The 12,541-nt window shown below is 41.9% G+C and overlaps 1 protein-coding gene across 1 annotated transcript in view; it reads left to right on the forward strand.

The window, feature by feature from the left end:
• The first annotated feature begins 10,491 nt into the window (after positions 1-10,491).
• rimbp2b (RIMS binding protein 2b) overlaps positions 10,492-12,541 on the forward strand; it is a 79,478-nt gene continuing 77,428 nt past the window's right edge. Inside the window, 1 exon segment of the mRNA XM_065964140.1 lies at positions 10,492-10,625. The gene's annotated coding sequence lies outside the window, so the exon portion shown is untranslated.

Here is a 12,541-nt window from a genome sequence, read left to right on the forward strand (position 1 = left end):
TCTCACCGATCTGAGTAAAGGCAGGCCTGCAGCTCCGGGTCTGCCTTCTGACGTCCTTTGACAGCTGTCTGAACAGGTTTTGTTCCCCCTAACATTACCAGGTAGGCAAGTGTCCTCTGAATCATTATTTAAGAAATAAGCCAACACACAACCAGCAGCACCAGCTAGCTGGTGCATCTTACATAGCTCTATCCTCCCTCGTGAAAAGTCAGAAAATGCCTTGATCCCACTTAGCTCAGGCATAATTTACGGCTTGACATTAACAGTTAATGACTTTATTAAAATGTTCTGTCAGTCCAAAATTTAAAAGCACATAGAAAAACACATCTGACCTAGAAATACAGGGCTACATTATTCTCCTTGAAGACAAATTCAAATTGGACAACTGAAGGTCATTCATTCATATTTTATACAATTTATTTTTGAACACGGTTTCCTTTTGGACATGATGAAATACGTGGAATTCCTGCAGTTTTGTGTTTTGTCCTACTAATGATTTTAGTAAATTGACTAATGTCCTTATAGAAAATCGTATCTACAGAGCAGTTCCTCATAGCAGCTGATGAAAACATCAGGTGTGCTTTCTGCTTATTGTCAGAACTCAGCACCTCCCCCTTTTGTGTTTACACACCAGGTAGAAGACATGGGCGGGAACATTTGACATCAATCCTGTGATGTTGTGGTGCCTTGAGTGTTAAACAGCCACTATGCAATATAAGCTCTCAATTGGGATTGCAGAGGTGGTCCCGCTGGAGGGGGAGGGACAGCTCTTAACAGAGGTAAGGAGCTGCTGTGGTTGCTAGGCATCCAACGCTGAGGAAAGCATATCTGTTTTGGGCCCTGGTCCTCCTCTCTGCTTTTCCCACAACAGAGTGCAGCACCACTGTCAGCCACAGAGGGCAGCCATACTGCTCATGCTGTGCTGCTCTCCTTCCCAGCTCCCTGTAGTGAAAAAAAAACAGGATGGCCCAAATAATCCCCTTTAATACCCTTCTGCACTTGATTTCCTGACCTGTGATTGGATGGTAATTCTGTTTGCTGCTGTTTGTGATAGCTGATTGGTCTGGACCACCGTGCAGTGAGTGAGGGTTTGTCAAGCGGAGCCTCCAGGGAGCCTCTTTGGCATAATGACCCATGACTAGGCGAGGCAGAGTCCCTGTATCGGCTTTGCAAAAAAATAGCTGATAAACACTGCAAGGAGACTGAGAGCACAGACCAAGGGAGGACGCCAAAGAACCTCACATGACCTTGCCAGCTTCAATCATGGCTGCTCATCAGAGGTGGTTAGGTGGGCAGACGGGACGATGGAGCACGTGGCTGGAAGGGTTTACTGACAGGATTGCCTATGACTGCTGTGAATAAGAAAAAGAATGACCAATTCTGATTAAGGAAGACGAAAGGCATCCTGAAGAGGGAGCGCTGCTCAGTGCTGCTGCACACTGCACTGCCTCTGCACCCCTGCGTGTCTGTCTCTGTGTGACTAAGCGCGTGTGTGTGTGTATGTGTGTGTGTGAGAAAGAGAGAGAGAGGCAGAGAGAGAGACAGGGAGAGAGGGAAAGGGGGCGTGTAGATGTGTGTGCTCTGCTGCACAGCCAAGGTAGTGTGAGCTGAGTGATGCTCGCTGGCCGTCTCTCTCTCTCTCTCTCTCTCTCTCTCTCTCTCTCCTCTCTGCACTGCCTGGCTGTGCCTCTTTCGAGCATTGATGAACCATTTTATGCTACAGAGCTGCCGTAGCCATCGTCCTGGTCCAGCTGCCAGCTGCTTCTCTGTCCTTTCAACACGTTAGGAAACACCTGCTAATGCATCGCTCTCTTAAAAATTGCTGCTAAGGTACTGTACCATCTACTGTCTGCCTGTCAAGCCTTGTGTGTTTTTCTGAGCCAGGGCTTGTTGTGCTGCCTCTGCTGCAAGATCCCTGGCTGCTGCTGCTGCTGCTGCTGCTGCTGCTGCTGCTGCTGCTGCTGCTACTACTGCTGGAGGGATAGGGATAATCTTAACATGTCTTTGGCTCTTACCGCTATGATAGAAATGTACTCTTCTGCTTACTATAGCTCCTAACCTTTACATACATTTCTTCACAGAAGGATCATACTGTTTAGATTCCTGTGCAGAAGTGCAGAATATCCAGGTTAGACGGCACTGGGAAGAGTCAGAGGACATTGCACATCATTTGCATGCAGTAAGGAGTCACTGTCAAATTATTTTGTTATTTAAGTTTCTTGCCCTAAATGAAAACATTTCAAGGAACACTTAATTCTGGACAACATGAGCAGACTGTTTATTGGCTGTGGTTGATGTATCCTAATTTTTAGGGTGAATGTTTGTTCTGGTTGTCGCCGGCATGCCTGTCAGAATTTGCTTTCTACAGAGTCCATCTCCATGCATAGGCGATGTGTTTTTTTATTAATTGCGAGAAATCATTAGTGCAAAGAAGTTGTGTGAAGGACTTGGTCACATATATTCTAATTGATAGATAGCAGTTATTTGATATTTATCAAACTGCTTGAATGGATTTTGTAAAGCGATTGTACTGATTATCCATCTGGGTTTTGTACCAGTGAAGACTGTTTGAGATCAAAGCTGTGAAGACAGCAGCTGATTCTGTGTGGTTGGTCTTTTTTTTTTTTTTTTTTTCTCACACAAAAAAGGTGTCCATTAATGTTTGTGTGTGTGTGTGAGTGTGTGGTCATTATAAGTAGATACAGAAAGCTGTAGAGGGCATTAACAGATATGTAAAGGCTGTAATTGTTTCTGTATGTCGTGTCATCAGTTTGCAGTGAGACAGGATCCTATAGGTGGCAGTCATGAGTGCAGACAAATAAAGAGTGAAGGCTGAACTGTGCAGAAATATAATGTCTGTGTGCATGTGTGCACAGGTATAGATGTTTTGCTGCCTCCCAAGGTCACTCATTTAAAGAGCTTTCATAATTAGGGCTGTCAGTCTCGACTCACACCTCAGGTATGAGAGAGTACTCTGTCGACATACTCCCATTCATGCTGTGGCTCCTCCTGCCCACCTTGACAAGTAGGCATGGCCATTTATCATTTTGCTGGTTATCCCTGAGGTGCCTGCAAGCGACTTTTATCTTCACTATGCACAGGAGAGGGGCATTCATATTTCTTAGCTAAATTTGTTTTGCTCTGCAATGAGTTGATTACAAGAGAGGAGGTTGGAGGGTGGCAGTGGTTGCTGTGGGGGAGCTCAGGAGGGAGGAGGAGTACTGCTGAGCGTTTCTTAAACCCAGCCCCAGGTCAAATAATATTTGCATAAAATTGTTAGTATATATTTCCTCCTTTTGGTTGCACTGAATGGATGGGATCTTCTGCAGTGGGAGTTCAAACTCTTGGTTTGCAATAACAGAAAACTACACTGAATTTAAAATTAACAATTATTTATTTTTTTTAACTATAATGAAGCCTTCTGCTACATGTGAATATGATTATGAGAACCAAGACTTCTTCATCTGACAGGATATTTGGAATCTGCTTAGTTTAAAAAAAAATTGCAACCAACATTTAATGAGTGAGACATTTAAACCTGCATTAATGATTTTATGGTTGCTTAGGGCAGCAGACAACACCTACATTAAACACCTTTGAGATATCACATCAACAAACGTGCCTATTTGTACACCCATCAGACACAGAGCAACATTAGCATGCATGGGGAATCATGCCCAATCCACCAGACATGCACTCCGGATGGTTCCTTATGGAATATATTTGGTTCTAAGCTGGCTGTAGAAATAAATCTGGGGCCACTGAGAGTGACCTAAACAGTGAGGATTTTTGCTTTTGAACTATATATTAGAGCCCGAGAGTCCAAAACGCTCATAAAGGAATTAGAAGAAGTAGAATCCACATGCAGTTAGAGATCTGATCTGTGTAAAATGACATTTTTAATCAGAGCAGATTTGAAGTAGAAAAAAACATGTGTCAGCTCATTCCAGGGTACAGTTTTTATACAGGAAAAAAAGTGTTTCTCAATTACCTAAAAAAATATACTACAATTATAAAATTATAAAATGTTATATCATTTAGGATGTCTTTGCTCTTATTTCTTATAAAGTTGGCAACACTTTAAATGACAGATGTGTTTGTAATGAGATAAAATCATGAATAAATGATCGCCATGCATGGTATTGAAGTTTCACAGAATAATTAGCAAGTTTAATTTTAAATCGGATCTATGTACTGTATGTCTAAATTAACATGCACAACACTAAAGGCTACATCATGCAGCATGTTCATGAGTGTGTAACCTCAGTGACATAATTACCAACCCTTTTAGCCAATGCAGATGGTGCCCACAGCTCGCAGTTTGGATCCAAGTGTTTATAAGATTTTTTGGGCAACCAATTTGAAGTCCCTAAATAATGCATCATCAGTAAATCCCCATGTGTTGTGTGTTCATTACGGAGGATATGCTGAATTAGTACTGTCGGTGTAAAGCAATGTTTCCATTGCTTATTCCTGTGACACCAAAGTGAAATGAGTGCTGAGGCACTGAACATGGCTGCTCAGCTGAGGATGCAGCAGTGGGAGAGGAGCATGGCTCAGCATGCTCCTTAGTGACTGAAGCTACGCTGTAGTAACAGCTGGATTGTACTCTTGGCGCCTGGATGTGGCCTGGATAAAGCATGTGACCCCGCGCCACAGTGTGAGGCATTAGTGATATGAACAGCAGGGTCCATGGCCGTTGTTACATAACACCATCTTCGCTGGGAAAGCTCTGTAAAGATGGCTATGGGAGGCTCGGTGACAGTAGAGTGAAAGTGCATTATCATTGTCAGCGACTGCATCACTCGCTCTGATTGTTAAACTGTCCCGTGCATGACAAAGCAAGCATGTGTCTCTGATGTGTCCTCAGGGTATTCTCATGTGCGGGCGGATTTATGTAGATGTTTTGTGCTTTAAGCCTCTGGACTTGATCCGTTTAAAACACATGTTCAGTGCATTTGTGGTCTGTCCATATATGTATGTGTATCTGCTCGCATGTGTCTTAACATCAGGATGTGACTGTTGCAGTTTGTATCTTAATAGATGAGCATGTGTATGATTATACAGCACAAGTTCATGTTAACGCTATAGCCACTGCAGCTCAGATGTATCATTAGAAGAAAGATGTTGAGCCAGCTATTGTCATATCAGCAGTTTGACCATTGTGGTGTTGCTCGGACGGCCAAGAGTGTCTGTCTGCTGACTGTAGCTGAGGTCAGAGGAGAGTGGCTGGTAATCACCCTAGGGATCTGGCTGCATTCATAATTGATTGCTCCTGGAGTTGATCAGGGCTGCCCACCTAGTCAGATGAGAAACACTGATCTGGGTTAAAAAGTATGAGATTAGAGCCCCTGGGGTTTGAGAAAAACTTTACAGCCATAACGATGGAAAACAATGCAATTTATTACTTAGAAGAAACTGTGATCCTGCTTTTTTTTGTAAGATTATGTGTTTGGGCTTTTTGGCCCTTATTAGATAGGAAATATTTGGAGAGACAGTAAGTGTGTGGAGAGAGAAGGGGATGACATGCACCAAACAGGTCGGGAGTCAGACATGCCAACAGTTCTACAAGGACTGTAAAGTCTGTACATGGTACACGGCTGCACTACCAACTGTGCTAAGCCAGTGCTTACGATGATCCTACTTGTTGCTCTTTTGATTTTTAGCCTCATCCCATTCTTTAGGACAGGGGGGAATGTCTCTATCCAAACTCAGTTCAGGACAAGAATTAGAGTGAAAAGGATAAAACACCTGTCTCGCAAAAATAACAGGATTTTAGGGCGCACTCACACTAGGCATTCTGTACTGTACCCAAGCACGCTTCACCCCTAAAGTCTAGGTCGTTTGACTAGTGTGAGTGCTCTGATCCATGCTCAAGCATGGTACACTTCCTTGGCACTTCGAAGAGGTGTGCTTCGGGAACAGTACAGTTAATGCACGAGCACAAGCACGCGGGTACACAACGTTGACAGCCTTCATTATGGAGAAATCCCGGCGTTGTATGGCTGTATCTGACTAAAATTACTCAAAATAAGCCACAAAGTCAGTAAAGTAGCTGAGCTGTCTTGTTCTCCGGTGTGCGGATGCAGACCCGACAGCGTGTCTTTTTCTTTCCCTCAAGTCCGTCTGTCTTGTAACTAAGGATGCTTCATAATTACGTGTTGTGTTATGACCATATGCACAAGAGGTAATCGTGCTCAGGCCTGGTTAGTCCTGGAGAGTGCAGGCCATGGAGGGGAATGGGGAGGGGGGGGGGGGTGGGGGGGCAATCACGGTACGGGACAACTTTGCTGAGTGCACCCTTAGTGTGCACTAGCCAACAAGACAAAAAACCACAGCTCATATATGAAAGACTATTACAGAGTTTTGCTGCTCTCTCTGAACTGTTGGTACGTTTGTGTTTGAGGTCAGCTTAGTAAGGTGGAGGGCTGTTTGGTCCTGTTCTGAAAGGTTCGCATTTATGCACGAGGGAGGCTGCTGAGGGTGATTACGTGGATCTTGCCAAAATCCACAGGCAGTGATGATTATTTTTAAGGATTTGCTTTGTAATAAAAAAAGCTTATCCTGCAGGTTCAATCCCTCTCTGTCTCTGTCTCTGCCTTTCTGCTTACATGTTTAGCTTAGTGTGTCTGCTACGTCATCAATGTATTAGAACTTTCTTTAAATACCAAAATGTGTTCAGTTTCCTTTTGCACAAGTTAATTCAACCTGAACTAGATTATATTTTTAACAGATGATAGTACAAATAAATCAAATACATCAGCGCTCATACCACTCTGTACTATCAGAGTGATATGAGCGCTGATTTATTTGATCAGCTTTCAAATGACAACAGTAGGATCCTCTGAAGTCTGAGATAGTTGTTGAACATCTTGTCCAGTGTTCATGTCCTCAACATGGACACACTCTTCTCCTTGTATTGTCATGGAAGTTAATTGCACACTCTTTCATTACATATTATTGGCAGGCAGGGCGACAGTCACACTGTTCATGTGAGTTCAAGGCACACTTTCTGTTTCTGAAGCATTTTAATGTTGAGGATGATGAATGCAATCCTTATGTGCTCCAGAGTGAATGCTTTGTGTTTATGTGGGGATGCTATTTATTGACTCTAATGTCCTGATCAAGTGGAATTTCACAGCAGATTACTGGAACAAAGCTCATCTATGCAGTGGGTGCTGCTGAAAAAGAGTTCCCTCTTTGTAGTGATCAATCTCTGTTAACTGTACCATAGGACACACTACATTGTCCTATGTTTTAGGCCCCTGTGGAGTTGATAAGCCCACTGTCCAATCCACTGCCTCCATATTGTCCCGTCATCCAACAGGGCCACAGGCTAATTGCATGAAGAAGCTGTAATAAGGTGGATTGAATTAGCATTGCCCTGACTTAAATGAATTAAAGAGGCCGTCATGACATACAGTCTCCCAAACTGACTTATAAAACCTGTTAAGGCAAATATTTGATAATCCAGGGTATAATCTTAAAGATGCTGATAGTCAAGGGGCCACAAAGCAACATGAATTTGTGCACAAGTTTCTAAGATACGAATTTGTATGAATTAGAAATACCTGCGTGGAACCTACCTTCTACTATGAAAAACCATTAGCTTCATTCCAGTCCTGACAAATTATCACAAATATTTTGCTCTTGCTATTTGAAATGTCATTCCATAAAATCATACATGTCTGATCCAGATGTTCATGTTTACAGTAATGGAATGCTTCTGAATCTTACTTCTCAATCCTACCTCTCAAATATTGTAGCCACAAACTATTATGTGAATAACATAGATATTTCATAGAGATTGTCTGTTAAAAAAAGGTATTATTATAATAAGACAAATCTAAAGATGACCTTATTCCCAACCTTGAATTGAAAGGATTTCTTGCTTTAATTTATTGATGTAATTGTAAAGGATTTTTCTTCTAGACTTTTGGTCAGACAAATCAAGCAATGGTAAGACGTCCCAGGACGCTTCTAAAAATTAGGCTGTGAACTTCTTAGAATTGTCTTACAAAGAGAGAAGAGAAATACCTTGTTCTTTCTGAAACACAGTATTGAGACGACCAAAGCTGATGGCCCTTTTGCCAAAGACTTAGTTGTTTGGACTCGTCAAGGAGTCGTATATAACCTAATGAAGTTGAGGTGAATGGAGGGGATGCATGGCTTTAGGAGCTGTTCCCTGGCAGCAGGATTACAAACGGGGCAGGACAGAGAGAGCCTTTGTCCAGATGTCTGTTTGTGTTCGTGAGGTTAAGGCACTGCCTTCCACCATTAGAAACAAACACTAATTGCCCATTGGCCCCGGGTTTAAGATGTGCAGCTGGGGACATGTGGCTAAAAATAGCACAGCTTTTTCCCATGAGTGGCGGGAACACAACACCATAGCATTAGTATTCAGCTCTAAAACATGGCATGGATTAAAAAGGTCATCTTCTGGCCATGGCCACAAATGTCAGACTGGGGTACAAAGCGAAACTAACACAAGGCGAGTTAGCTTAAAGCAACACCTCAGGGTTTGCCTACATTTAGACCAACCTACTGAACCTTTATCCTCTGTCTGTACACTCTGTTTCCATGTGACATTTTCCTGCAAGTGTCATGACATCCTGTGTTTTGTTTGTAGCCAGCAGCATCCATGCTTGTTCCATGAAGCTTTTACCTCCATGTAGCGCTGGCCTTCCATGCTTGAGTCGAGTTACAGCTCTCTCTCCCTCTATGACACAAAAGCAGCATCTGGTTCCACCTGACTAGAGCCATGAATAATTGAATAGGGGGCATTATTATTTCCAGCCAGCTCCACTAGCTTGGCAATAACAAGCAGTTTAGGTAGTGCTATCAGCGTTGCTAGCTAAGTGGTTGAGTATGGAGAGAGGATGTTATTTTACCTTGTTGGCATCCTATACTTGTGTGGGTTTGTAAGTATCTGGTTGAATGAGCACTTAAGTGTTATTTTTCATTGATACACTGGTTCAACATGTTGCATGGTTGTTTGCAGATTTTGGAGTGTGAGTAAACATAGTTGTAAAAGCGTCTGGCTGACTTCAATAATACAATAAAGTACACATTAGACCATCCACAATAAGACTTTCATTGGATTTCACAGACTCTCTATTGTTATACAATTTTTTTTCTATTTCAATTGTTTGTATTTTTTATCTGAATTGGACAACAGTTGGACACAGGTTCATTGTGTTTGCTGCTGGTGGGCAGGTAGTCCAGTAGATACTTTATTCTTTCTTTCTTGAGACAGAAACTGTGAGGCTAGATGAAGGTTGAACTCACTGTTTGCACTGTGAGTGTAGCTGTTAGCTGTTTTTCCACTCAGACCTCCTGCTAGCTCTGAAGGGCCACTCAACTACACTTAGAAGTAGAGTGCTAGCAGATTTCATCACTAGGGGGCCTTAGCAGTAGTGGTGTATGGTTATGTGGAGTAAATACAAAAATCACATTTTAGAACTGCTTTAGCACTTTTCAAAGTGCCTTACATACACTTAATATGGAGTTATAAAAACAGTCAGAAACTCTCCTCCCCCAGCTCACCCTTCAGGTCATGCACAAGGTTAAAACAAAAAATAGGTTATAAATGAAATACTGAAAACACTAAAATATAATAGAACAAAATAGAATTAGATGATAAAAAAATCACAGAAAATCCTTTTTTTTTTTTAATGAGCTAAAAAGATAATTTAATCAAAAATGTTGTTAATATTGCACAATCTTCTTCTTATAGCCCGCTCTGGCCAGTTAAAGTGCTGCCTTCAAAACAGAAAACAGTAACACATTATTCATAACTCCCATTGTTTTGCTGTGATACTGGTGTGTTGTCAGTGATTCTTGAAAGGTAATCTTGGTAATCACTACAACAGCATTAATGTTTTAAGTGACATTCGCAAGCGTGTGTCACAGTTGAAAGCAGCCACTAAACTTAGATTGTACACTTGGACTAGGTTTGTGGGGCAAGTAAGTTCTCTATAATAAACTAGTATGGCTAAATTCTTTTAAAACCATTGTTTCCTGGCAAGAAACAAGGCAAAAACACAATTTTAATCAAAATAAATCCCCAGAAGAGTCAGTGGAGAGTGACACAGAGTAGGAAAACAGAAGGGTCAAGAGCCAGACACATAGGATTTACAGCCTGGGCATCAGTAGGACATCAAACCAGACAACCCAGGAGGAGATGGAGGAAGTGCTCATTAAAGTAGAAAAAAGTTTTTAAATGAATAACCTTTGCATCATATCAGTTAATCTTCTTCATTTGGAGTTGAAAATTATTGACTGTTATTTTCTGAGCCAAAATAATGATCCAGGGCCAGTGGTTAAAATGGTGGCGCCATTGATATCCTAAAATTTGCCACTGCGGCAATGTAAACCCTGTACTGTGATAGCGACCACTAACTATTGTGGAAGGGTTATGTTTATAATAGAATTACTCTGCGCTAATATTACTATATTGACCAACTGTGTTCTGTTTCGTCCCACAGCTTCGAAATGAAGTCCCGCCCCTCCAGCTCCCAGATGTGCAGCGTGTGGACAGCTTTCATCTTCTAGAGGCCAACAGCAGAGCTCTGAGACTTGGCCCTGAGACCTTGAGCCACCAGAGGCAAAAGCAGAAATTACTGGTGAGTTCTCCTTGTTAAAAGGAGAAAAATGTTTGTTGGTGCAGGACTGGGCATGGGCCATTAGGGGCAGTTGAAGATGGCTGTGGAGGCATTTGCTCTAAGCAGTTGTCTGGCTTTTATGTTCCTCTCCCTGCCTCTGATTGTGAACTTGTGAACCATGAGTTATTTTTCCTCCAGTTACTGGTTTAATTTTGAAATGAGCCGTGCTCCCCTCTACTCGTGTTCAATTAGAATCATCATTTGGATTAATTGGGGCCATAATGGCAGTTTTCTTGGTATGTCATGATTGCTGACCATTTCAGTATAAAGTAAGAAGACAATGACCCTAACAGAGGTACACACATTTACAGTACATCTTCCATGTCCGAGGAGGTTACTGAGTCAATCAAATTTGTTTGCAAATGATATTTTCCTAATGAATCATAACCTTGAACGGTCATTTTATTTTTGAATTTATTATCAGTGATCCTCAGCAACTAATTTAAGTTTATGGCATCAATTTGGTGTAAAGACAGAATTGACAATTTTTACAGTTTTTATTTTTAAGGGAATAAGGAAAAAAACAAGTTTGAGTTTGGAAATATTAACATTTTGTTATTTCTGTGATATTTCCATTACATAAAATGAAATAAAATGGGCCCTTGAGACTTCTTCATTAAAATATTTATTTAGGCTCTTTGCCTTTATTTAATAGGACAGTGGATAAAGTAGGAAATTGGGAGATAGTGGGAAATTACATGCAGGAAAGGAGCTGCAGGTCGGACTTGAACCTGGGTCGGCCGCTTGAAGCACTATAGCCTCAGTACATGGCACACTAGGCCATCAGGTCCCCACCTACTACATTTAAAACTACACTACTATTGACAGCCTGCACTGCACAGGGGTGCTGAGTCAAATATTTTAATACCTTTAATTCATTGGCTGATATTTTTTTTGTACATGGCCTATATATTACGGACACCTCTGAGTGCATTTATATGATCACAAATCAAAGTAGAAAATGAAGTTCGGAGATGGTCCCTATCTAATTTCTTTCCCTGAGGCCTCCTGATGGTTAAATCCTGCTGCTCATATGAAAAATAGTACATCAGTTACCAGAGGAACTGACTGGGACAGCTTTTGTTCAGGAGGTAGCGGTGGTATCGTGATTATCTGCAGTTGGACCAATGATACCTCCAGTCCACCTGACAAAGTGTGTTTGGGCACGTCATCGAACTCCAAGTTGCTGTTTAAGGCTTAGTATGAAAGTGAAGAGATTAGATCCTAATGGGCAGATTGACACTTTACATAGTAGCCTTTGCCATGAATGTATTTGTGTGTGAATGTTGATATGTAGTGTACTGTAATTTTAATTGTTCAACTAGAAAGGCTCTGGGACAAGAAAGCTGCTATCGAAGTGCAATCCACTTACCATTTATTAAACCCTTTATGGGGGGAAATTGTTGCTTTCCTAACAGTTAACGCTTAAACATCTAAAGAAGATGGAATTTTGATCTTTAACAGTGTCTTTATTTTCTGATCTACCTGTACCACTTCAATTCCCTTGGAGTGAGGAGACCTCATAGCCAAGGACAGTAAACAGCAGGTTTCCAGAGCGGAGCTGGCTTTGTTTTCCTCAGGCTTCCTCCAGGCTGCGATCTCACAATGTAGGCTGCTTGTAATTCCCCCGGCTTCCCCTGATGTCTGCGGTTCAATATGAATGAGCTGCATCGATTAGACCTCAGTGTGGTGCTTACGCAAAGGGGATAAGGTGTGTGTGTGTGTGTGTGTGTGTGTGTGTGCATGGGGCTGCTGCCTTTCTGTCCTGTGTTTCCTAAGCACTTCCCAGACAGTTGTTCTACACAGGGTGAAGTTATGGGTGACATGTTTCGCTGTTCCATACAAGCTTGGTTATTAGCAGCCTCTTCCTGCTCGTT

This window comes from Labrus bergylta, chromosome 2, assembly GCF_963930695.1.
Source record: "Labrus bergylta chromosome 2, fLabBer1.1, whole genome shotgun sequence".
NCBI lineage: Eukaryota > Metazoa > Chordata > Actinopteri > Labriformes > Labridae > Labrus > Labrus bergylta.